General features: G+C 41.2%; 1 pseudogene; it reads right to left on the reverse strand.

Moving 5' to 3' along the window:
- Positions 1 to 2,595: 2,595 nt before the first annotated feature.
- LOC126472332 (5S ribosomal RNA) lies at positions 2,596 to 2,713 on the reverse strand (annotated as a pseudogene).
- Between the last annotated feature and the right edge of the window lie 2,619 nt (positions 2,714 to 5,332).

A 5,332-nucleotide genomic window follows, 5' to 3' on the forward strand; every position in this document is an offset into this window, starting at 1 on the left:
TCTGAAAAGCTAATCATTTGCATATCACAGCATCTTCTTGCTGTCGGATAAATTTCGCGCCTGTAGCACGTCATCTTCGTGGTGTAGCATTTGTAATGGTCAGTAGTGTAAATACTGTAACATTCCTCATGACGTCGTAGAATAAGTACTTAAGCCGCTGCATCGTTGATGCACAAGATGCACTCCTAAACTGTTACCACACTGAAGAATGACATTGCCTGTAGAAACATAATCGTCCTCCTACGACTATTATAGGCTCATGACAACACAGTGGAAGATGTCTGGTGACGCTGTGATAGTTTTGTTACTTGCTGGAATGACAGAGAATTATTTTGCATATTTAACTTAATTTATTCATGGTATACCAATCAAAGATTCTAAATGACTTCCACTTTGGTGCATCATCGACTTATCACAAATACGATTACTTTCACACAGCCACTACAAGTAATCTCGTTGTCTACATTGCGAATTATATGAATCAGCTATCACACGGGCAATGAGGAGGTGACGATCGCTGCAGTTGTTCACGTGCTCCATAAAAAGTCGACGCACTGTAAAGAGTAAGAGGCAATAGCTCTCAGTTTCAAACTGGCGCGAGAGTAACATTTTACCTCCTCTGTGACAGAGCTACAAACATCTGTAGCGAACTCAGGACAACAGCTTTAGAAATTTTGTCATCATAAAACATCTTGCAACGTTTAGTAGCCCGTAGATATAGAGGTAAGAAACATAAAACACTGCAGAATTGCTACTGAAAATACACAGATCATATAATGAAATCATATCACTGAATACTCATTGAGCAACTACTCTCACAGCCACATTGTTTTATTTATTTTGTAGTCCGGTAAAGCTGCCTGAGTATTAGGAAAGACTACCTGTTTAATTAAGACAGGTGTTTCGAATTGCCTCCACTGCTTTAACCCTTTTATTGATCACTAAGTGAACACACTGTCACATATGTTAGACTTTACTACGGTTTAGACTCAGTTTTCTAATGCATAATCGACGCTTCTCATAACGTCAAGAATGAGAAACATTCAAGTTGTCATGGTGTGACCTATCCTATATACTTGAACAAAATAAGACCATAGTTAAATGCACTTATAGCAACATGCCATACAATATCTCCACGGAGTATCGCCACACAAAGTTATATAATTTTATACTTCCCAATTCAAGTGCAGGAAAGTCCCTCGGAGATCATAGGTTCTATGCCCAATAAGTCACGATCACTTGGCGGTGCAGTGTGACTGTTTGGCTAACTACCGGTAGCGTACCCAGCCGGATTTTATCTTACCGTTCCTAGAAGAGCTCCTGGTTTCCAGTAGTAGGTGCCCTAGTACTTTTTCGACTTCTGTTACATCAAGAAATGGATCCGTCAAGTACGGGTATCACAGTAAGTGTAGCAACGAAGTTTAAGATGACGAGAGTATTTATATGGTGGAAGTTAGGGCTTCCGGTATGCGTTTGCTGATATCACATTCTCATAACAATGCCTCTTTTCTAAAGGCGATGCTTCTGAAGTGGTTAATAAATAGAGAAAATGTAGGTATTTACGACATAGTGATTCGTAGGAAACGCATTGACACACAACGTAACTAAAGTCGCTCTGTTCGTCCACGAGACGCGGGGCGCCGCAGACAAAGGTGCTCAGCTTAATGCCGTGTTCCTGGATTACCGGAAGGCATTCGATATAGATGTCGTTAGTGAAGAAACTGTGAGCTTACCGGGTATTGGAGCAGATTTGTGATCGGATATATGATTTGTTTGCAAATCGAACTCGACACGTCTTTGCCGACGGTACGAAATCGAAACATGTGAAGGCAATTTCGCGAATACGCCAAGGCAGTGGCATAGAGCCGCCACTATTTATAATTTATGTTAATGATCTAGTATAAAACGTTGGCGGTTACGTGCGGCTATTCGCAGACGATGACGGTGTCTGTAGGATGGACGGCTGCAGTTCCAGGAGAATGTAGCAAAAATGGTTCAAATGGCTCTGAGCACTATGGGACTTAACATCTGAGGTCATCAGTCCCCTAGAACGTAGAACTACTTAAACCTAACTAACGTAAGGAAATCACACACATCCATGCCCAAGGCAGGATTCGAACCTGCGACCGTAGCGGTCGCGCGGTTCCAGACTGAAGCGCCTAGAACCGCTCGGCCACAACGGCCGGCAGAATGTAGCAGAGTGCGGGAAGACCTGCAAGACTGGCGGAGGGACTGGCACTCGACATGAACAAACGTAACACACTGCGCATCGGTAATCGCAGAAACGCACTGCAGCTGGATTACCCAGATGGCGACAAACTAGTGCAAATACGTAGCAGTAGCAACGTAAAATGATACGAGGAACTGCAAATGACTGTAAAAACTGTAGTCTCCGTCCACAGGCCCTGGCGGACCCAACGGTACCGACCGGCCGCCGTGTCATCCTCAACCAAAGGCGTTACCGGATGCGATTATGGAGGGGCATGTGGTAAGCACATCGCTCTTCCGGCCGTATGTGAGTTTCCGAGACAGGACCCGCTACTTCTCAATCAAGTGGCTTCTCAGTTTGCCTCACAAGTGTTGAGGCACCCCGCTTGCCAACAGCGCTCGGCAGGCCGGATGGTCACCCATCCAAGTGCTAGTCCAGATCGACAGCGCTTAACTTCGGTGATCTGACGGGAACCGGCGTTAACACTGCGGCAAGGCCGTTGGCGCAAATGACTGTATTAACAGGTTATGTCAGTGTAACCAGTACCTGTCCAAATATCGACGTTCAAAGTCAACAGTTTCTCACTAGAGTCCCAAAAAATAAATCAAAGGATCAAAGAAAACGAAACACGTCCGCTCATGGGATGGCAGTAGGAAAAGCCACTAAATAAAATAGATGTGAAAAATGTAGTGCACTGGACACAGTTGCTTTCTACGATACTGACATTGTAAACTAAAGAAAATGTCTCGTTTGGAAATATTTTGTGCCGGTACCCTGACAATCTGTTCGTCAGTATGAACTAAACACAAAATTTTCTACTGCTCGTTCCACATCCCTGCTGCTATGATGAAGCCGTGGGAGGTACTTGTAGCAGTGTTTCCCCCTCTTCCTTTAATATTTTTATTGTGTGATGGGAGATGCTAATGGTTCCTGAATATCTCTTAAGTACACTTTTTAAAGATATTTCTGCTTCCTCGTTTGTCTCTTTTGAGATGTTTCCCATATTGTAACACGTGCAGGATTGTGAAGAACTTGGCGTGCACGTACAGTGCGCTGAGACTTTTCTCTTAAACCTATAAAAAGTGTCACAAAAGCTGCTTTCAGAAACGGGGAGATAACCTTTGGTTGAGTGCAAAAGCTCCTGTTGCGCTTCTTAATGTGTTCATATACGAAATAAGCAAGTACTATCTACTTTCTCCTGCCTACGTGGTTACTGATCGGATTCCAATCTGATACTGCTGGGCGATTAACACTGCGATTCCGATTTGTGTCTAGGCACTGAAATTATTTCTGACGCTGTGATTTAGCTGCATCGAGCCTTTAATGTAATCTCCTGCTTATCATCTGAACACATTTGAAATTAGATCGCACATTGAGGGACATTGTCGCGCATTAGAGTAAGAAGTAAAGAAAGTTGGTAGTCTGGATACCGACTCGGCGTGTTGTCCAGTGCAGCTAAATGCGCCTATTGGAGCACAGAGACAACGCTGGTTAGCCTGCTGGTCAACGTGCAGCAGTGCCATTATGTGTAGAACGCCATGCGCGCTCCATTAGCTCCGTAGTCTGTCAAATACTATATCACAAAAACTATTCATCAAACAATTGTGATTTTTATGTTACATATAAGTTTATATGTCAGCTTCAAGGAGAAGTGCCCATCTCTCACCAATGGTCATACTTTCTGTAATATTTCCATTTAAGTAAGACACTGCGAGAAATTCGAAAAAATTTGCAATGAAAAGTATGGGTCTCTATTATTTTACGTTTGGTGCTTATTACAACATATGTTGCTAGGAATGAAATTTAGCAAAGATGTAGAATTTTTCTTTACAGTTGGGAGGACGTCTCTATCTGTCTTCAGTCTCGAGAAACTGGAATTTATGTACCGCATTCACATCCGACCGCACTCGTGAGAGAACAAAATATTCTTAACATACCACTTATCTCCCAAACCGTTCGAGATATCGAAACAAGATTTTGGAGAATGATAGCATACGATGAGGAGAATATTCTGCCACATGATTATCATACAAAAATTTCTTATCTACGTCGAAAATGCTGAAGCTGCAGTTTTTTTTTTCAATCCAGTACTGCCGTCATTAAAAAGTCATTGATAGCTAGTGAAAAGAGAATTTTATAGTATAAAAATGGATGTGAAATTTCTACTCTTATGTTACAGCAAACCTACATAGTGAGATTTTGTGCAAGGTAATTGACCTCTCTGGTCGCCCATTGCTTGCGTAGTAAGACACTTTGTGTCAAGATTCTGTCGCAATAGCAATTGAAAGGTGAGTATGTGTAATTTATACTGTGTTTTGGCAAAAAAGCAAAATTAAACTTGTCGACTAGAGAAATGCAGCCGTTCCTCATAACTGATGATGCTTCTCCGAATGAGAAATGGTTAACAACTCAGACAAAAGATTTATATTGTGTTTTGACAAAAAAGCAAAATTAAACCTGTCGATAAGAGAAATTCAGTCATTCCTCATAACTGATGATGCTTCTGCAAATGAGAAATGGTTAACAATTCAGTCAAAAATAAATCTCGATTTCTGTTGCTATGTTAAGGGATTCTCGTAACCCCATGTCTCTTTAATAATGAACAGATGGGACTGGAACTTACCAAAGGATTTTCTTTTTAACCTCAGTTGTATTAGACATATGAAAAGTTCAGCAAACTTCTACCACGTTTCCCAACCTGCATAGAGTGAGAAAGTGAATCTTCTTATCACATATATCTCTTAAATTGCAAGTGATAGTTACTTTGACGAACAGTTGGCCAGGTTCTCCAAGTTGTCAGTGTGTTCACAGCATCAGAATTATGAAAGGTTTATTGGGTGAGTTGTACTCTGTAGCAAAAAGGCAGCATTGTTCCATTAGAAATAAAAAATTTGGTGCCTGTGTACATGTGAGTAACAAAGTTACAAAAACATGATAGTCATTACTTTATGAATTGCTTGAGACTACTTATTAAGTTAAACTAGATTATAAATAAATATAATAAATATTTGACACATCAAAAGACCATGAAGGTGAAGAAGATCACCACTTCACTCTAAATGGGAATAAGGACAAAAGGTGGCGAATTATTTGCTGCGAATTATTTTCATATTCCTCAGATGA

This window comes from Schistocerca serialis, chromosome 3, assembly GCF_023864345.2.
Source record: "Schistocerca serialis cubense isolate TAMUIC-IGC-003099 chromosome 3, iqSchSeri2.2, whole genome shotgun sequence".
In the NCBI taxonomy this organism is placed as follows: Eukaryota; Metazoa; Arthropoda; class Insecta; order Orthoptera; family Acrididae; genus Schistocerca; species Schistocerca serialis.